Raw genomic sequence first — 21,398 nt, forward strand, 5'->3', positions numbered from 1 at the left:
GACTGGAGATTTTGTGTGTGATGCGTACCCCCTCGCCCAGCACTGCTCCACAAGAAGGAGCAGAAGACAGAGGCGTTGAGAAATCCACGGGTGAGGGGAGCATCCTTGAAATGCTGCCTGGCTTCTCTCTTTTGTGGGCTGGGTGTCACTTAAGAGGCTGCCTCCAGCGAGAGGGGCTCCCTGATTGCAGTGGGTGTCAGGGCATCCTGGAGTAGTGGAGACTGAGGGACGGCACATCACTGCCAAGGATAAGGTGGGCACATCTACCTCAAGGCAGTGGGGATGTACAGGCAATCAGAACATCGTCGCCTACAGGTATGGGATCTTTGGTGGTGGCGAGTGGGTCCCAGTGTCCCTGGAAATGAAATAAATGGCAGCTTACCAGAGTACTGCTTGATAGACATATAATGTAAAAAGCTCTGGGGTGGTTAGCCCAAACCTGACGTGCATCACCGTGACGGAATGTCTCTGCTTCCCCTCCGGTTTCTGTACCTCAGTCAGTTCCCAAGTTTAGAAAAAGCCCTTGGGAGGCGAGGTCCCCTTGAGGAAGAAGCCTTATCATTTCTGCAAGTACTTAATGTAAATATTCCTCCAAACCTCCCCCAAAGGGACCTGGGGCCATTTACCAGAGTGACTGTGCTGGGGAAAAGGAAATACACAGACGGGTCAGGAATCGCTATGCATTGCTTCTGAATAAACCCTGATTTGGGGGGACCCACTGTGCCACTCTGGCCCAGAAGTCAATGTTGGGGCTTATGGTAGAAGGTGATAGAAGTCAGGTGATAGAAGGTGGCGCCTGACACGCAGGGGTCCAGACAGCCCATGGACCCACCCTGGGTCATTCCCCCGGTTCCTGAACTGAATGATTACAATACATAGACAGACTTAGCGACTAACCGTTCTCTCCCCTTTCCGTGTTTATTTTAAATGCGCGTTTTGGGAGGTTAACTTTACAATTCTGTCTTTAGGTGACAAACTGTCCTGGGGAACTGTGACGGAGTTTGAGGAGTAATAAATACAGTCAGTGGTGACTTCTGGGGCTGTTAGTTTCATTTGATGGAAAGTGTAAGAATGATAGGTGTGTCTCCTTGGGTGGGAATGCAGAGTGGGGTGCTTCCGGAGATCAATGGGGTGAGCAGGGTTCCTACGGAAGCTCAATAGTCAAAGGGATGGAGTGTGCTGTGCTTCCAGGATTGCCTTCTCCACTCCAAGCCCATCCTTCTTGCTGGCCTGGTGGAAATGGATCTGGGCCCTTTAAATTTTTTCCCTGCAAGCCAGCTAAGCCTGGTCAGTAGAGGGCGCTGGGGAGCCCATGCGGCAGCACAGGGCTCTGCTTCCTGGTTCTGGGCGCCCCCCAGGCTCCTGCAGCTGGTGCAGACCCCAGCTCCTGCAGTGCACAGCCGCCCGCAGCCCCCCAAGACTGCTTTGGAGGCAGTTCTGGCAGTTTTGACGTGGGGTATCTCTCCAGAGGTGACTTCTGTGGTATCCTCCAGGGAAGATTTCTGGTAAGTTCCCCAGGGTGGATTTCTAGCAAGTTCCACCAGCATGGCACCAGGCGGAGCTTTTGCCATGTGGTGGGTCAGAGCCACGCCCTGTTGCACAAAGTCTGGGTGGCGGCCCTGGAGGGCGTGTGTGTGTGTGTGTGTGTTAGTATGTGTGTGTGTGTGTGTGTGTGTGTATACCTACTTCTTTGGGGGTCCTGTCTCAGCTTTGTTGGGGGGGGTGCTTCTCTCAGCTTCCTTGGGGGCTCTATTCACCCCAGGCTGGGGGGGGGGCATTGGTGCTCCTTAGGGGTTCTGTGTCAGCCAAAGAGGGATTCTTCTTTGATATGATTCTCTTGGGTTCTCTTTCTTTCTAGTCAGTCCCTAGTTAGTCCAGTCTTCTAGTATTGTTAGTAAGTTTTTATCCGGAACTTTCCACATTCAGATTCCTGTGTGGATTCTCCCTCCTGATTGGTCACAAAGTGACTCACTCTGTGTGTCATAAATCATTGTTTGTCCTTCCATGAACGTCGGTATTTCCAATTTGGGGCTGTTATTAATAATTTGTGACGCATATTCTCAAATGCACCAGGCTTTCTGGACAATATGTTTTTATCTCTTGGATAAAGGCTCTGAATAGGGTTCCTTTGTGAACACAGGCTAAGGGACTTTCGTTGTGCCTAGAAGATGCTGTGGGGTGGCTGGGAGTTTGTGGGTCTGTTTTTTTATTTTATTTTAAATGTTTGTTTATTTTTGATACAAAGAGAGGGAGGGAGAGAGAACAAGTGGGAGAGGGGCAGAGAGAGAGAGAGAGAGAGAGAGACGGCGACAGAGAGTCTGAAGCAGGCTCCATGCTGAAAGCGCAAAGCCTGACGTGGGGCACGAACCCACGAACCGCAAGATCACAACAGGAGCCAAAGCGGGACACCCCTTGGATCTGTTTGTTTTTTTTTATAGCAGTGATAAAATTCAATGTGGGTTCTAGAAGGATCTCTTGGCCTTGGGTGAGTGGGGGCCAAAGGCACCATCTCTTAACGCCCCAGAGGGGGGCGGCAGCTCAGCCTGGTGACCTCGTGCATGTGACTGCTCCATCATCTCTCTGTGAATCTGTGAAATGGGAATGTTCTCGTGCTTCCCTGGGATGGTGGGTGGGGCTGGATGGGACGATGCCCGCAGGGGCTTGGCACGGGGCCGGCGCGGAGTAGGTACCCAGCGGGCGGCAGCCAACATACCGTCGCTATTAGGTCCTTACGCTTGGACGTCCCAGGACCTCCTGGCACTAACGGTCATGTGACTAGAGTCCCAGAGTGGAGGGAGAGCGTCTCGGTGCCCTGTCCGGAGGCGCCTCTGGACCCAGAAAAGCTGGGGCACAGCTGCCCTTTGCTGCCCGGCGCCTGGCGCTCTCTGACGCCGTCCTGTGCCTTCGCTCGGAGTGGACCCTCAAGGTGGCCTTGGGTTCTGGGCTCTTTGCCCAGCCCCCTGACAATTACCTCAGCTGGCACCCTGCCAGACTGAACCCTGAGCTCCTGCACCCCAGCTAGTCAGACAGCCATGATTAGTCAAATAAAATTTCCATCTGTTGAGGAATTTTCGAGAGTTATTACTGGCTATAAAAGCAATCGGAGGAGAAGGATGGATCTGAGGGGGTAAGTGCCTCTAATTATGTGCAGTAGTGACTTTTAAATAAGGTTGCAGATGTCCTTATCAGAGTGAGCCAGACCCCCATCGCTGTCTGGGCCGGAGGGGGTTGGGCTGGTGGGGATGGGTCCTTCTCTGTAGAGGGAAGAAGAAGAGGGCCATTGTATTGAAATTTGGGGGTGGTCATTATGGCATTTAGGAAGATCTGAGTCGCAGAGGGCCTAGTATGGTGTCTGGCATACTGCAGGTGCTTAATGCATGCACGTTTCTGTTTTCCCTGCTTCCCTCCCCTGGGGACTCAGCCAGGCTCCTGGACAGAATAGCAGGCTCTCAGGGCCGGGCTGTCGCTGTCACAGACTCTGTGTGAGCTGCGGGGTTGGGTTTGCATGAGGCGCTGAGCCCTCCCGCCTGGCTGTGCCCATCAGCGAAGCCATCTCCCTGCGCGTGCCCAGCCCCTGGGTCCTCCCTGATGGCCTGGTCACTCCATCAGCTGCAGAGGGCACAATCTGGCTTCCGGCTGTGCTGCTGGCTGCATGGCCTGGGCAAGACCTTGACCCTGTGTGGACTCAGTTTCCCTCCCTGTGAGTGGGGATGAGAAGGCTGACTTGTCCAGGCCACAAGTCTCCTCACTCTTCTTTCCTGGTCAGGCCGGGAGAAGGGCCCCGAGGTGCGCACCTTGCTTCAGGCTCCTGTCTCTGAGGGCCGGCACCTCTGCGGGGGGTCGGGAGGGGGAATTTTGGGGCTGGAGTAGGCCGAGTCTCTGGAACTCTCCCCCGCCCTGTGATGGGATGGGCACCGGGGAAAGGTGCCTGTAGGCTCTAGGACAGCGAGAATTTTGATGGTTTCAGCCCTGCCTGGGTTTTGTGATATCTGCAGGTGGGTGGTGGGCAGTGGGTGGCGGGTCTCCGTGGGGGCAGCTCCTGTGGTGCTCCTGGGCATGGCCCCTGGCACACGCGTGTGCTCTCTGGTGCTCCCCACTTCTCTGTTTCCCCCCCTTCTTGGGGGCCAGGATGGGAACGTTTTACATGTGATGGAACAGGCCTGGGGCTTTGGGCTGGGTGGAGAGAGGGTCCAGCTGGTATCGGGCCTTCCTGTCACTGTACCGAAGCCCGCGCTTGCTCGCTGAACCGCGCCCTCTTAGGCCAGAAGCTGTGACGGGGGCAGGAGATGCCGGGCAGCCAGAAGCCAGCCCTCCGGGTGCCTCTGGTGGCGCAGGGAGACACCATCAGCAAGCAAACCCAGGCACCCAGTGGTTTCAGACCGTGCTCAGCGCTCTAGGGACCCCGCAGTAGAAACAGGAGGTGTTGTGTGGGGGTGGGGCAGGCGTGCTCGGGTGCTGGGGTCCTTGGAAGAGCCCCTTGAGCAGATGCTACCCCTGGTTTTCTCATGGTCACATTGTATGCCCCTCCCCCACGGTTCTTCCACCTCAAACCCCCCCCCCCCCCCCCCCCCCCCCCCCCCCCCCCCCCCCCCCCCCGCCCCCGCCTCCTCCTGGTCCCGGGCATTGGGAGCCCCAGGGAGCTCCGAGCGCCCCCTGGTGCCTCCCTCTGTCCTGGACCCTCTCCCTGGACCCAGCCCCTCTCCGGGCCCCTCAGGCCACCCTGGGAGGAGAGCCTGGTGATTTCCTCCCAAAAGGAGGAGGGTGCTGTACATCCCTCTTCAGGGTGGAGAAGGGGTGTAAGGGGCTGGTCAGCTTTTTCTCTTCCAAGTTCCTCATTGGCCGGAGCCCTTCTCCATGTGAGGGTTCCCGGGACTTCTGGGTTCAGGCCTGTGCCTTGGGCACAAGAAGGCTTAGAGCAAAATGATCCTTAAAGTCCCTCCCCCTCGCCCCCCTGCCAAGAATGAGAGGCTGGGAGGCTTGGAGCTGAGAAGCTGTAGTGTGTGGAGGGTGGGGAGGCCCCCCCAAGGAAGATGGGTTTGAGATGGCACTCTGTGCCTCACCAGCTGATGGTCAGTCTGAGCCCCAGTTTCCTGATTGCTGAGCGGGGATGGTAACCTCAGTGTTGTCACCAGGTTAAATGGGACCGTGAGTCCCCCAGGCTTCCCATCATGGTTTTTGATGATGTGCCCCAGACCCAGACGGCAGTGGATGGAAACACAGCCACAGGGGTGCAGCCAAGAGAGGTTCAGGGGGCTCACAGAAGTCCCGGCCCCTTGACGTGTGCGTGAGCCTCCGGCTGGCCCTTCCCCTTGGTGGGAGGCTGTGGGGCAGGCCTTGGGGATGACCCTGCGCTCCTGAAGGTTCCTCTGTCTTTCAGCGGCTCAGCCTCCCTAGGGTCCCCTGCGGACCCCCCTCCCCAGGTGTCCAGTCCAGCTCCCCTGCCTTGTCTCAGCCCCGCTTGATTCGCCACCCCCTGCGTGGACCGGGATCCTGGGTTTTAATACCTGGGTATTTCCGTACAAATTCTACTTCTCTCGAGGCTGTAGCCTGCAGCTGTGCCGGCCTGGCACCCTGGGGGAGGTCACGCAGAAACTGGTGTGTTAATAGTCCCGGCAGCTGCCTCTGCCTTCTGGCTTTCCACGTAGCCTCCTGCACACGCTGTGGCCTCTCCACTCACACTCGGCACCCCTGCCCGCAGCCCAGGAATGCACCGGACTTTGGGCCCCTGGGAACGGCAGCTGGGCGGACACCAAATGTCAGAGAGAACGCACCTGGGAAAATCAGCCTAATGGAGCCTTTGTGGCGCTGGTGGGTGAGCTGTGAGCCCCAGGGCTGCTGAGTTCTGGTGTGTTCGGGGGCACGGTCATGTCTTTGTGGTTTGTCTGGCCAAGCCCTCTCCCATGAGAGAAGTGGCCATTCTGAGGACACACGCACTGTCTTTACCCCAGCTTTGAAGGCCCTGTGATCTGTCCACTGCCCTCCACCCCTGTGGCCTCTGGTTGATGCAGTGAAAGGCCTTGAGCCCGTAAGGTTTGCCGGCTCTATGCCAGGCACTTGCGTGCCTTATTTTATCTCGCCCTCCCAGCAGCCTTGCATGATATTTCTGTGACACCCCTTCAGATGACCCAAGGACCAGCCTCGTTCTGTGGAGTCAGAGGGCAGGGCTGGCTTCCCGGGTGAGAACTTTCTAGCAGTGGATCAGTGGATGTGCCGAGATCCCATTGCTGGGGGTCTGCAAGCAGGGGCTGATGGCCCCTCCGTTCAGGAGGATGGAGAGGACCCTTCGCAGCAGGGAGGGACTGGACTGAGAGGGGTCTGGGGGGGCCTCTGCCTTTGGGGATCACAGTCCCCCGAGTCTTGAATTCCCCCCTCCTTACTGGATATAACATCACTGATCCCACTTAACAGGACGAGGCACCGAGACTCAGAAGCAGGCGTTTCTGCGCCCCGATCGCCGGTTCCTCCCCTTTCTCTGCTTGCCCTAGGCGGCCGGGTTCTGAGCAAGTCACCCTGCGTGTTGCTTGGTGGAGGCAGAGTGGGCCATTGGTGGCCTTGGGGGTCAGGAAGAGGAGCTTTGACCCACTCAAATATTTCTCCACTTACTCTGCTAAGCACTTATATTCCCCTGAGTGCCTAACTGTGCGCCAGGCCCCGGGGGAGGAGATCTTTGCCCTTGGCGAGCTCACGGTTGAGTGTGGTGGGTAGGGGGCTTTGCCTGGGGTTCCCAAGGATCAGAATGAAGCCCTGGCCTTGCCCAGACCAAAGAACCAGTCACCTGGGGTGGGGTCTGGGCATCTGTACTTTGTCACAAGTCCCCCCAGGGGATCACGGCTGAGACCCAGATTTAGGAACTGGGGATCCTACCTCTCAGTGGCCAGCTGTGCAGCAGCCAGGGGGCTCCAGGCAGAGGGCAGGTGGGAGGGGTGCCCTTGGGATCCAGAGTCGGTGGGGAGAAGGGGTCACCTGGGGGTACTGGGTGCTCCCCCATCCTGTGAAAAGCAGTAGGCAAAGGGCAGTGAGTCTGGGGCTCTGTGGAGTGAGTGGCAGGTGGCTTCCTACTGTCCTGGTCCTGGTCCACAGGGACGTGGATTTTAGGACTTTAGGTCACTGCTGTGTCCCAGTGACTAGGACGGACTGGCGTGGAAGAGGGGCTCACACTTTGTAGGAATGGACTTCAACAATAATAATGAACTTCATAAGGCAGGACAAGCCCTCCTTGCCTTCAGCCACAGCCTCTGCTCAAGCTCTATAGACCAGATCCCGTGCTGGACGCCTTGTGTGTATTAACTCATCAGACGCTCCCGAGGACCCCAGGATACAGGCACAATGATCACACCCATTTGGCAGATGGAGAAACTGAGGCTCAGGGAAGTCCCTCTCCGGGGCTGTCTCCCCGCGACCAGATCAGGTTTCACCTCTGCGGAGGGGTGTGCTCGGAGCCCGGGGCCAGTTGCACACACGCCCTTATCCGTGCTGCCTTCACAGTGTGTGTAGATGTCTTGTCTCCACTGCCCAGGACAGTGAAGGCTGGCTCGTGGTAGACCAGCTGTCTGGACCTGATGCCCATGTTCTCAGCCACTAGGCTTTCCTGCCTGCTTGACAACAGTTGTGAGTTCATTAAGTGACTTCGGCATCGTTTCCCGGGGCCCTGGGGTGAGGCAGAGGTTCCCCAGCTTGCTGTCTCCCCAGCTCCCAGGGAGGTAGCGTCACCCCAGGTTTAGATCAGCTGCGGTTCACGCAGCCAGCCCTCCCGCAGAGTAATTACTATAATTTCCCCTGCATAACCCTCCGCTCTTGGGTGATATTGTGACCGAAATGTGAGAAGCAGAACCCTCCCTGCCCTTGTAATTGCGGCTTCAGAGACGCTGCTGACATCTCCAAAGGGAGCTGGGGGTCTGAGGCGACACCTTTGAACCCTGGCTTTTTGACTCTGGCTGCTCTGCAAATGCACGCATGATTAACGAGTGGGAGAGTTGATTCTCCGTGTCCCCGGGGCTGTGTTCACATCCCTGGTCCATCCTGGAGCCTCGTGGCAGCCCCCGTGAACTGGGGGGCAGTGCGTGCTCTTATTCGGCCTGGCAGAGAGGTTCCGGGTTCCCCGAAATTGTGCAGCGTGTGAGCGGCAGGGCCTGGCTGCGTCGTGGGGCTCCTGTGCTCGCCCGGTGCTTCCCAGCCCTTCTGCCCAGGTGCGCCGTTAGGGAGGACGTTCTCACGAGTCTGCACCTGCCCCAGGTGTTACAGACGAGCAATAATACGGGCAAAAATCATGACCCTGGGTACCGACCTCACCAGACACCCTCCTCCTCACCTTGTAAGTGGGAATGCATTGAACCCCCTGGCAGCCCACCACGGTGATGGCTCCCCAATTACAGATGGGCTCCCCAATTACCTGAGGCCCAGAGCGGGGGCTGACCTGAGGGCAGGGAGCCAGGAGGTGACGGAGCCCAAGAGCCTCTGGTGCCAGCCTTCTAAGCCTCCTGCCGTGCAAATGGCAGAAAGTCAGCATTCCTGAAGATGCAGTGCTCCCCCCCCCTTCTTCTTTTCCTCCTTCTTCCTCATTAATCCATTCACTTATACGTTCATTCATTCAGCCTTATTTATGGGTCCCTGTGATAGCCAAGCATTGTTCTAGGTATCAGAGACTCAGTCTCGTATAGACTTCCATCCTATTCCTGAGCTTCCATTCCAGTTGGGGGAGACAAATCACAAAAGCAGACAAGTGATGACTTCAGGTTGGAGAGCTGTGGAGGAAAATGAATAGAAGGGGAATGCAGGGTGCTGGGAGGGGGAGACTAGCCAGCATGGTCAGGGACCGGCTAAGCAGAGACTGGAAGGAAGCATGAGAACAACATGCAGAAGAAATTCTAGGCAGAGGGAACCATGCGTGCAAAGGCCCTGTGGTAGGCCTGCAATGTATGTTTGAGAGCCTGCAAGTAGGTTGGTAGGATGTGCTGCCAGAAAACTGAGTGGGGATTTCGCTTAGGTCATGATCTAACGGTTCGTGGGTTCGAGCCCCACGTCGGGCTCTGTGCTGACTGCCAGCTCGGAGCCTGGAGCCTGTTTCAGAGTCTGTGACTCCCTCTCTCTCTGACCCTCCCCTGTTCACACTGTCTCTCTCTCCTAGAAATAAATAAAACATTTAAAAAAAAAAAAAAAAGAAATCTCTCCTCTTGACCTTTCCTTGCCCAGCTGACTTCGGCATGTCTTTCCCTCACAGCTAACACCTTCCCTGCACTTGTGCTGGCGTGGATTTGCCCACCTCAGTGAGGTGGCCTCTGGGTGCTGCTCTGCAGTGTCCGCTGGGCTGCCCGGTTCCTTAGCCTCCCGGCGCTTCGGAAGCTCTTTGTTCTCTGGATGTTGAATGGAGATCTGTGCCCGCTATGTTTATCCTACTTAGGTGCACGGTTTCTATTTTTGGCGTCTGCCGAAATACCTGCTTTATATGTAACTGGCTCAGTTACATCTCCTTGTTGTCTTTATTTATTTATTTCCCAAACAAGAGCCGCCGCCCCACCCCTGCGTGGCCCCCTGGCTCTCTGGATCCCGGCGGCGGATGCAGGGAGGAGTTAAGTTGTGTTTCTGAAGCAGTTGGCGGCTTGGCCTTTCCCCGGAGGCTTGAGCGTTGCAGCGTGTCTGGCTGTGCCAACGTCCCTGCAGCAAGTCTGGTTCTGGGAGGTGGGTGCACACGTGTATGTGGTGTGAGGTTAAGGCAGTCGGGGAGGGGCTGTCTTTGGGGCAAACCGTAGGACGGGGCTCTGGCCGCACGAACAGGACAGGAGGCGCTCAGGAGGCGCTCGCAGCACCGGAGGCGGAGCTGAAGGACTAGTTTGCACACGCCAGGAAGAAACCGCTCAGCCTGAGACCTCGCTGGGTCAGGTGGCCCCAGCCAGCTTGGAATGATTCCACAGGACTGGAATTCCGGGTCGGGGGGAAGAGAGGACATCTAACGGGTGCGGCTTTGGCCGTGTGGCCAGTCTCAGTTTGTGTTCAGAGACTCATGATCAATAGCCCTGCCTGGAGTGCAGTTTGGGAGGGGCGGTCAGCCCTGGAAAGGCGTTTTGGGGGTGCTTATATCCCAAGAAGAGGGGACAGCCAGGTGCGTGGCTGCTACAAAGGCCCAGCGTCCCCAGCAAGGATCTCAGGGATGTGCCAGCCGTCCTGGCCTTCAGAGCCCCTCCCAGGTGGAACATTCGAGAATAAGGCCACAGCCCTCCGAGTGGATGGTGGGGTGGAGGTCAGAGCGGATGGAGGATCCCGGGTCTGGAGGAGGTGACGGCCACGCGGGGTCTTGCTGGGCCTTGAGGGCTGGGTGGTCACGAGAGGCTCGCTGCTCAGGCAAAGTCATGGAGGCCTGGGGTTTGGGGGTGGGGAGCCGCCGGGGAGTCACTGGTAGGAGTCAGAGCGTTGTTGGAACCGCAGACTGAGCATGGAACTGAACCCCAAGGAGTTCGGACTCAGGAGGGTGATGGCGTCCCGCCGGGGAAGAGCCCGGTGGGAGGAGGGCTTTGGCGGAGCACCTACTGTGTGCCTACACGCCGCTAAGCGCTGTGTCGTGGCCTTATTTAACCTTGACAGCAGTCCTACTCCAAAGTACCGCTATTTACCCCTCCTATGCAGAGGGAGAGACGGGGGCTCAGAGAGGTTAAGTGACTTGGTGAAGGTCACACAGCCAGCAATAGCCAAGAGGGGGTTTGATCCCAGGCTCGGCCAACATTGTCTACTTGTCTGGCTTACAGACTCATCAGCTGTGAGGTCAGGCACCTGCTGACCTGCCCTGGATTTTGGCCCCAATTCTTTTTCTTCCTCCATATTTTTAGGCACACCTGAGCATGGCTGTGGGCAGGCAGGGGTGGCCAGTGCAGGGGCAGGTTGGGGCGGGTCCGAGGTGACTTTCTCGTTTTTCTCCTCCCTCCCTTCCCCCTGCAAAGAGCTGGAACAAAGCTGGTAAAGTTGGAGTCAGCAGAAAAGTCTAATTTTCACTTTAGACGTGTTTGTAGCTGACAGATACTAACCTGACCTCTAGACTTTCCCTCTAGACGGGTCTGAGCTGAGTCCTGGCCTGGACGCAGGGACACGAGCCCTGTCATGAATTCACTGTTGCATTTTATTTAAAAAAATTTTTTTAATGTTTTATTTATTTCTGATAGAGAGAGACAGCATGAGCAGGGGAGGGTCAGAGAGAGAGGGAGACACAGAATCCAAAAGGCTCCAGGCTCTGAGCTGTCAGCACAGAGCCCGACACGGGGCTCGAACTCATGAACTGTGAGATCATGACCTGAACTGAATTCGGACACTTAACTGACTGAGCCACTCAAGTGCCCCCACTGTTGTGTTTTAGACAGGATGGTTCTTGTCTTTAGGCCTCAGTGTTTCTACTGGGAACATGGAGCGATGGTACTCAGGGTGGGGTGTCACAAATTCAAGTGCCTACGGGGGCCTCCACCCTGCAAGAAGACACAGTGTGCAGTGGGCCAGGTGTGGGGGAGCAGAGGGTGCTGGCAATGGGTGGTCCGGCGGCTCCGCTTTGGGCTGGCCAGCTGTCGCTGTGTGGGGGCAGCTGTGGCTAGATCCTTGGATTATTTTAAGAAAAGCCTGGAGCTTCTGGCTGGCTCAGTCAGTAAAACGTCCGACTTCAGCTCAGGTCATGATCTCATGGCTCATGAGTTCGAGCCCCGCGTCGGGCTCTGTGCTGACAGCTCGGAGCCTGGAGCCTGCTTGGGATTCTGTGTCTCCCTCTCTGTCTGACTCCCCGCCCCCCACTTGCACTCTCTCTCTCTCTCTCAGAAATAAACATTAAAAAATTAAAAAAAAAAAACACCAGAGATCTGAATTGTGCTCCAAAATATTTCAAAATTTAAATGTTAGCAGCTTATTTAAGACATTTTGGGGGAAAAAATTGTGTAGGCCAACAAAAGCAGCTTCATGGGCTAAAACTGGCCTGGGGATCACCCACTGGCAATTCCGGGACCGGGTCCCTTGGGTTTCTTCCAGCTGGATGAGATACAGCTGCATTTAACATGCATATAAATAAAAATCAGATATCTGCCTTCTAAATATATTGATTTATATTTATTGATGAGCCTGAGGTTTATCATGTGCAGCTAAACTCAGAAATAATGATGGGGTGGAAACTTCCTGGAGAAGCTTTAATCACAGATTAGGAATCCACAGGCCTGCACCTCTCTCTCCCTCTGGATTACTTCTGCCTCTTATGTCTGTCTTTAATCCTTCCTGTGCAGACACAGCCTGGCCTGGTTTCTATGGCAACGGAGCATGCTACCTTCTTCCCCTCATATATTTGTGTATTTGGAGAGAGAAAAGCGGGGCGGATGGCCTTGACAATTCCCTTGCCCAGATGCAGACCCGGGGACTTCTACTTTGTACCTTTGCAAGATCATGGGCGGGATGGGTTTATTTGAAGCCCGTGGGCAGCCCAAGAGCAAGATTTATTGGCTTGCAGGAATTTTCAAGATCTCTGTTTAGAGCTATTGACTTGATCACATCGGCTACTGTTCCCAGTTGGGAGAGTGCTTGTGGATCAATTCCAGAGTGTCCAGAGAGCAGTTGGCTTATCGGCCCTTCTTAGGGTGGGCTTGGGAAAGATCTTACACAAGCCAATGGGGTTAGAAGAGGATATGGGGGTCAGAGTGGCCAATGAGCTGAGCAGGGTGGTCTGGTCATTCTCACCATGCACAGTGAAGCCAGGAGGGCCCAGAGATGGGGGGAGGGGGAGATGACCGCACTGGGGCTGGGGTGCGTGATAACTATCAGTCCCAGGCAGTGACCAGGAAGAAGAGGGGAGTGGGTAAGGCACAGACACTGGAGTCTGACTGCCTGAGTTCGAATCCTGGCTCCATCACTGTGAGGCTGTGGGTCTTGGGCAACTTACTTTACATCTCTGAGCTCCTGCTTCTTTATCTGTAAAATGAAGACCATAATGCTGACTTCTTCACAGGTTACTGTAAGAACTGAGAAGGCACGTGTAAAATGTATAGAATATAGGTCAGCAAACTTTTTCTGCAAAGGACCTGATAGTTTGGGTAAACTCTTCTGTACGGGACCAGAGAGGAGACATTTCAGACTCATCAAGTCTGCTGTAGTAACTCGAGAGAGACATAGACAGTATGTAAATGATGGACGTGGCTGTGTTCCAATAAAACTTTATTTATAGATCCTGGAATTTAAATTTCATATACTTTTCATGTGTCACTAAATAGTCTTCTTTTCCTGATTTTACCCCCAACTGTTTAAACGTACAAAACCCACCCCTCGCTTGTCGGCCGTGTAAAGGCAGGCAGTGAGTCGGATTTGCCGATGGGCCATGGTTTGCTGACCCCCGATGTAGGATAATGCTGGTCACAGGTTCCTTGACTATTGGTCAATGATATTACCTTTATCTTCGCCATTATTCTTTTCGTCTCAGGAGAGTGGATTGGAGGCAGGAAAATATTTGGCCCAGAAAGAGAGGACTTGGGCCAGGGGAGGAAGGGTGCATAATAACCACACTCAGGAAGGGAAGATGTTATCCCAGCTGGGGCGAGGGGAGGGGTGGGAATCTTCTGCTATTCGTGGGCAGAGTTGACAGGGAGGTGGATTTCTGGCTCCGAGGCCTCCAGCAGCCTGTTGGAACAGACTGCCTGGGGCACAGTGAGCTCCAGTCACCAGAAGAGCTCAAGCAGAGGCCGGAGCCCTGACACGCTGCTGGGGGCATTGGCTCGCGGGGCCAACAGACACTGCCTGGGGTCTGAGCTGGTCCCTGCAGCTCCGGCCAAGTGGGGGCAGGGCTGGGGAGGTGCTTCCTGTTTCCTGTTTCTCCATGATCCCTTTTCCTAATACTCCAAGCCCCTTGCCCTCTTCCTTCTTCCTGAACAATCCAGTGAAGTGTACGGGGCCAGCGCGGCCCGCATTTAACCGGGAGGTCCGGGTGGGGAGGCGTGCTTGCTGGAAACACACGGACTGTGGTCCTGGGTCCCGGTTCCCATCCCAGCTCTGCTGCTTCCGACCTTTGTGCTCCTCATTTAACCCCTCTGAGCCTCCGTTTCCCCATCTGTAAAGGGGACGCATAGGACCTCCCTGACAAAGTGCTTGTTACTGTCTGTAAAATGTCTAGTGTTGATTCCTGGCGGCAGTAGGTTTTCAGACAGTGCTCACTCGTGTCCCCCACAGTCCCAGCCTCTGGCCCCAGGGCGACTGGGTGGCCTCGGGGGGGGGGTGGTCAGGGAGGAGCCTGACCTCTGGGATGTGGTCTGTCCACCAGCAGTCTGCTGTCGGAGGGGCCCTCCCCCAAACCCGGGGTGCTGGCATCTTTGGGGAGGGATGGGGCAGGGCGAGGAGTCTGGGCTTCCCACAAGCCAGGGACCTTCTCCACCGAGAGACAGACATTCACCCTGGGCAGGGGTCTGTGGTCCTCAGGGTGACCTCCCGACAGCCCAGAAGGTCAGAGTGATCTTCCTCCTGAACCCGTGGGCCTGGGGGAGGGGCAGTGCCAGGGAGACTAATGGGGTAGAACAGGTGTGTTCAGCTGAGGAGGGCGTGTGCCCACAGGCAGAGGCAGCCCAGGGTCCCTTCCCCTTGTCTCTACTTCGTGTGCTGGGCCCTCTCCATGAGTGACTTGCACAGGGAAACTCATGAATCCTTACAACCACCCTATGACGGCACATAACTGCTACCCCATTTTATGGATGAGCAGACTGAGACCGAGAACCCAGGTCAACCTGCCCGGGGCTACCAAGGAGGAAGTTGGTGAGTCTGGCTTTGCAGCTGGGTCGGACTGCAAAAGCCTCTCCCCTCGACCCACACCCCCATCCACCGTCACCTTTCCGCTGGCACTGGGGTTCACAGTGTGCTGTGTGGGCCCTGGTCATGAGAGCAGCCAATGCTTTTGGGGTGGCTTCTCTGCCCCAGACCCTGGTCCAGGGCACAGGGTAAAACTGTAAATGCCCTCTTACCTTTTCTTAATCTTATAATCCTCACAACCTCTCTATGAGCTATCCCCGTTTCACAGATGAGAAAACTGAGGCACAGAGAGGTTATGTAACTTGTTTGAGGTCACAAAGCTAAATTGCAGAGTTGATTTTAACTCAGGAATCCCCACTGGGAAGCCGGTTCTCTCTCCGTTCTCTTGCCTTGAAACTTGACCGTCAAGTGCTTAGCATATCATCAGACACAGAAGAGCTAATGCGATAAACAAACAACCAAGGCCAAGGGCCCAGCAGTTTGTTGGGAGATTGGTGAGTCTGGACTCACTCTGGACTTTACATTCCCTTCTGTGTGATGGGGGCACGATCCTCTCACCCCCGCCCTCGCAGTGTGGTTTGCGCATGCGGAGAACGGCCCCTTCTGCTACAGCGGGACAGATGTGTGCCACGAAATCACCGGGCAGTGCAATATGGCACAATAAGACCCACAGGGTTGACGGGAAAATGGGGTTAGGGGTCATACCCGAAAACGTTGTCAGCGACCCACAAAAAGGGCAGGGATCTAATGAAAAGGTCGCCAAATCCTGTCCGTGGTTAGGGTTTGGAAACACACACATACTAAATACACGTGGCACTTCATCTTGAGGAAGACCCAGAGTTTGCACGAGGGAGTCCCACCCACCCTCCCTGCCCGCTGCCCGCCCAGCTCCCACACCCGTCACCCTGCGTGCAGGAGGAAGAGAGGAGCCGTAAGAGAGAAAGAGCCCAGAGAGAAGAACAAAACAGGCTGGGGCGGAAATCGGGAGCGGGCATTAGGCTGCCGGTGAGGTGGCAGAAGGCAAAGTTACGGGGAAATGAAGTGGAACCTCACAACCGCAGGTGTGGATGGTCAGGGCCGCTGTTCTGTGAGGCGCGTGCGTGTCGTGTGTCCCCAGGCTGCTCCGATCAGCAGGTGTGGTTTGCTGTTCACCCGGTGTTTCCGATGCGTCAGCCAGCGGGGCCTCCGTGCAGCGCTCAGATTGTTCCCGCGTATCTGGGTCCCCCCAGAGCGTGTCTGAATTGTCAAAGCACGTGTGACAGCAGAGTTGACCACACTTGGGAAGGTCAGGAGTTAGGAGGGGTGTCCGGGTCTTTCCTAAATAGGGACCTCCTTGTAAGGTTTGCCTCACCCTGGAAGACGGCCTTGGCCTCTGCAGTGCGGGGCTAGGATGGTCCCTGGGACCCGGGTGAGGCTGACCCTCCGGTAATGCCTTCCCCTCGCTGACCTCCGGAAGCTGGTGTTTTGGAATCTCAAGGGGCCACCTTGGGGTCCATAGTAGCCCCCATCCCGCCCATGTGTCTGCAGCTCCTTGAACTCTTTCCCACTGGGCCAGTAAGTCCCAAAGACTCAGGCGCCCCGGGAGCCTGGGGGTGTTTCTGTGGCCGGACTCAGGCGGTCTAAGAATCCGCCTTCCTTTGCTGCAGAGCCCACGATGGGGCCTCCATGTGAGTAATGAGGCCTCGTATGTGTCTCCTCCTTGGAGCAAAGAGAAAAAAAAAAAAAAAGGATCGCCTGGAATTTATTAGTCTAATTACATTTTCCTAATGTGGTTGACCCCCGCTCACAGCAGGGCTCTTATCAAAGCCGCAATCACACGAGCATTATAGGAGTTTTAATAAGAGTCAATTGGTTATTGTCCTTGCCACACCGGACACTGTCAAAGTAATCCCTGGAGCCCCTTGGGGAGGCGGGGAGCTCGCTTTCTTTGCCGGAATATTATTTACATTAATAACAAGGATTAGGGGCTTGTTTTATGCGTTGAGGAGAAGCAGAGAATGCCTTTGTTCAGGCGGCTTCCGGCCACCGGCGGAGGAAGTCCGGAGAGCACTGGGCTGGGGGTCAGGGGCTCGCCACTCACCACGCCTTTGCTGTGTGAGCTTTGGGAACCCGCCTCGCCTCTCTGGTCCCCTGCCATATGGAACAAGAGTTCACAGGTGGTGCCGGTGAAACGACGCCCAGGAAGCACTTCCTTCGCACACAGCAAGTGTCGAGCGTGGGCTGTGCCAGAGATGTGGCAGTCACTGGGCTCCACCTCTATCTCTTTTATTTTTCTTCTTTTTTTAAATGTTTTATTTATTTCTGAGAGACAGAGCATGAGCAGGGGAGGGTCAGAGAGAGAGGGAGACACAGAATCCGAAACAGGCTCCAGGCTCTGAGCTGTCAGCATAGAGCCCAATGTGGGGCTTGAACCCACGAACCGTGAGATCATGACCTGAGCCGAAGTCGGATGTTTAACCGACTGAGCCACCCAGGCGCCCCTAAATGACCTTTTCAACACCTTCCCCACAAGTAACATTTAGAGAGTCTTTGTCTTATAGAAACAAAGTCTGCGCATGGATAAACGATTTTTCTGAATATTGTGAATTCTTGGCCACTCAGTTTCACATCTGAGTGAGCGTGTCCAGGGTATCAGCTTCTGCCCTCCCTGACCCAGCGTGGGGGGCGGTCTCATCCTGTGGAGAAGAGACGGCACCGCAGGGGCTCGAAATTTCCGCTCTCCCGTCGGCTGTGTGGTTTGGCACCATTCTTGACCTCTCTGTGCCGCAGTTTCCCTGTCTGTAAAATGGGGATAAGAAGAGGGGCTCTCTCATAGGGTTAGTGAGAGGATCAAATGAGGGAATGCTTGCAAAGCGTTTGGGGCCGTGCTTGGCCCCTGCTTCATAGAGGCTGGTCTTGTCGGGTGAACCGATGTCTGAGTGTCTGTTTTCTACTTTATAAGGCGGGGGACACGATACTGACTCCACAGGGTTATTTGGAGGGTGCAGCGCGATTGTGTGGGGGCATCGTCACTGCGGTCTTCTGTTTCCCGCGTCTTCTGTTTCCCGCATCTTCTGTGACCCGGGGGGTGTCTCTTCATTCACTTTCACAGACCAGGGCTGTGTCTGAAGTTTTCAGCCCTGCCTGACGGCCTTGGCTTGTCACCAGCTCACACGGCAGAGCCGAGTAAAGAGGTGCGCTGTCTCGTCCACTGCTGTGTCCTCAGGGCCACACGTGGTGCCTGGCACATAGCAGGTGCTCAGTAAATAGCAGACGGACACCCCTGCCTGCATGGAGCTTACGGGTTGTGGATGGTGATAAGTGGAATGCAGAAAAATGAAGCAGGGGCTGGGAAAATAGGGAGACTGAAGACTATTGAGGGGGCTTTGCAATTTTAACTATCCAGGGGTTAGGAAGGCCCACCGGAAAGTGCCATCCGAGTAGAGACTCTAAGGTGATAAAGGAGCAAGGCGGACAGCTGTCTGGGGGAAAGGGTGTTCTAGCCGAAGGAACAGCAAGTGCAAAGGCCCTGGGGTAGGCACATGCCTAGAGTGTTTAAGACCAGAAGGGAGCACCCCCTGCTCTGACATCAGCTGAAGGCCTCTAGGCCAGAGGGAGGCAGCTGAAAGGAGGCTGAGGAAGACCTTCTTCAGAATCTTGCTGCCAGTATGTCTGTCCCATACCTGGCAACCGGTACTTAAATATATCTACCAGGTCAGGCTCTGCCTTCCCCTTTGACATGGCCTCTAGCCCTCCTGCTTTACCTGTTTGTATGCAGGAGGCCTGGCCCTGGAGCCTGGGGGTGAGGGGAGAGGTCTGGGGGTTCCTGGGAAATGCCTTCCCCCAAGAATGCCAGGAGAGCTGTCCTGCTGGATCCTTGGGGAGGATTTGTCCGGTCAGAGCAGAATAAGTCAGACTCTCAAAATACAGGAGGGCACACAGAGGCCACATGGGGCAGGGGTCGGCCAAGTTCACCCACCAAATTAGAGACCTGGGACTGGGGCTCAGTCAGTTAAGTGTCCGACTTCAGCTCAGGTCATGATCTTGCGGTTCGTGGGTTTGAGCCCCGCGTCGGGCTCTGCTGACAGCTCAGAGCCTGGAGCCTGTTTCAGATTCTGTGTCTCCCTCTCTGTACGCCCCTCCCCGCTCGTGCTCTGTCTCTTTTGCTCACAAAAATAAATAAAACATAAAGAGAGAGAGAGAGACCCAGGACTGACATCAGGCAGGAAGTCGGGGGCCCAAGGGGTCGAGGTGGATGGGGACAGAAACGGGGTCCCCTACTGATTGGCCCCTGGAGCCTGAGTTATCTCTGCCTGGCAATGGAGGGAAGAGGGTTGGCTCTTAGGCTGGGAGTGACCCTGAAGTTCATTACCAGCCCTGGACTGGGGAGGTGGGAGATTCTAGAAGGAAGTCCACACAGAGGTACCGGAGGCCAGTATATCCAGCCAGGGCTCTGCCATCGGCATGAAAAGCTCAGTGGGGACTCAGCGGTGACACCCAAAAGGAAAGCTTTGCAGGCCTGGACCAGGAGTGGGCTGTCCCCCGCCAGGGTCCCCCACCACCAGTGAGACCTACATCTGCTAGCCACTCTAGACCTCATCCTGATTCAACACGAAAGGTACACCCCCCCCCCCCCCCCCCCCCCCCCCCCCCCCCCCCCCCCCCCCCCCCCCCCGCCGTCTCCTAGCTTGCCTCAACTCCACGTCCCTGTTTGTGTTTGAGAACTTCTCTTTTGGAACTCCGTGAGGCTTTCTCCTTGCGTCCCTCCGTCCCTCCTTCCGCTTCCCTCCCCACACTCACCTGCCCTGGGTGCCCTCAGGCTGGTGGCGCAGACCAGACCAGGGCTAATGAACCCACCACCGTGTGGGGAGGGGAGGTCTTAGAGCTGGGAGAGGAGATTCCCAAAGGTAGGGCAGTGTCTGGTCTACCTGGGAAAGTCAGGGAGGGCTTCCTGGAGGAGGCGTCACTCAGAGAGAGTACTGGAAGAGAAGCAGTTATGCGGGAGTCTGAGGTGGGGTGGAGGGAAGGGCATTGCAGAGGTACAAGTGGGAGAGTGCAGGGCGTTCTGAATGTCTGCTGTTAGTCTCTGAGGGCTGAGGGGGGCGTGCCAGAGAGGGGGCTGGACAGAAAACTCACTGCAGGTCTCCGGAGACTGATTACACTCTAGCGACCCCCTGAGTATCCACAGGGTGCTGGTCACAGCTTGTCTGCTGCTCTAGGAGCAGGTGTCATAGTCTGCACTATGAGATGCCCAGGGACAAAGGTTGGGTCACTGGCCCAGGTCACGTAGCCTGTAAATGATAGGATGGGATCGGCACCCTTTAGTTTCTTCCCCTCAACCAAGATTGGAGTCCTGCCCCTGAGAGCCCCAGGGAGCCATAGCAAGCTCTAGAGCTGTGGACAGGAGCTTGTGGTGAAGGCCAGCAGCACCAGGATGCTGGGCAGGAGGGGACGTGCCCAGGAGGCCTCCCTCCTGGCCCTTCCACTGGGCTCTGGCGAGAGCACTGCCATGGATTCTCTGGGTCGATGGGTCAGATTGCTTGGTGCCCCAGGCGGGCAGCTGGGGCTTGTGTGTTGGTCCTGAACTCTTCTTCCCCCTGTCCTGCGGCCGTCTGCTCCCCCGGGTACACAGGCAGCTTGTGGAGGTGGGGGAGAGGCTCCCTGCCGCTCCCCCACCAGGAGCCCGGGCAGCGGGGTTCCCCCAGCGCCCGACTCCCCAGGGCAAACCCCGCTTCCCTTCCACGCTGCTCTCTCCCTTCTCCCTGCCGTGTGTCCCCGATGGCCTCATTTCCCCTCCCCGGCGGCCAGTGCCATCAATCTCACACATGTTCTTCTGCTCAGCTCCCTTGTAAGGGTTTTAAATAAGACTGGTTCTAGCACCCATCCCTAGGGTGACCTTGCTTTTTATGCTTTTCCTTCCCGAGGGACTCATTTGTCCCTTTTCTTTGTTTTCGGTTCCTAAGGCAGGAACCTAACCACGCAGAACAAGCCCATCGCCTAAAAAAATGCAAATAATGTGCAAGTCGTGCTGGGTCAGAACCTCCAGGAAATCTAAGGTACCACGTGCTGCTTCTTGAGGAAACTCTCAGCCTCCCCGGAGTGTCGACCGGAGTTTGTGGTGAAGGCTGCCTAGGAACACCACCTTCCCCACCAGCAACTGCTGCATGCCCAGCATCCCTTGCCTCCTGAAATTATTTACCCCAGGGCCCCAGGAGTGTGTCATTCCTGCTCCTCAGTGTGTCCCGATTCTTTCACTCAGGCCACCAGATAAATGCGTGCCCAGAGGTGGAAGGCAGCCCGGTGTCGGAGATCCTTGGCCGGCGATAGCGGGTGTGGGAAGGTGCGTGCACCCGGTGCGCCCGCTCTGACAGATGGCCCGCTGCTAACCGGAGTCCCGGGCTGCGATTGGGCGTGGTGGGAAGGGATCTGATGATTGATTAGTGATGCCTGCCATGGCGGTGAGGGAGCAGAGTGGTGGTGTTTGTGCTAGAAGTTTCCTTCTGGGGCTGGGGGGTTTGCCTCTTGCCTTTGCCTGCTCATCAGGCTGGCAGAGCGGGTAGTGGTGCCCAGTGGCTGCAGGGGGGAGGGACCGCGTGGGAGACACGTTGGTCCCAGCTGATTTGGGGAACAGTTTAGACATGGCTCTGTCTGGAGACACATGCTTATCCAAGGGCACGTGCGTC

General features: G+C 56.1%; 1 protein-coding gene across 1 annotated transcript in view; it reads left to right on the forward strand.

The window, feature by feature from the left end:
* Positions 1 to 1,457: 1,457 nt before the first annotated feature.
* The window catches only part of ACTL8 (actin like 8), a 63,096-nt gene continuing 43,155 nt past the window's right edge, over positions 1,458 to 21,398 (forward strand). The window contains exon 1 of the mRNA XM_039229052.1: positions 1,458 to 1,505. The gene's annotated coding sequence lies outside the window, so the exon portion shown is untranslated. The remainder of the gene's footprint in view (positions 1,506 to 21,398) is intronic.

The sequence above is a fragment of the Hyaena hyaena genome, unplaced genomic scaffold, assembly GCF_003009895.1.
Source record: "Hyaena hyaena isolate Hyena2069 unplaced genomic scaffold, ASM300989v1 scaffold_35, whole genome shotgun sequence".
Lineage (NCBI taxonomy): Eukaryota > Metazoa > Chordata > Mammalia > Carnivora > Hyaenidae > Hyaena > Hyaena hyaena.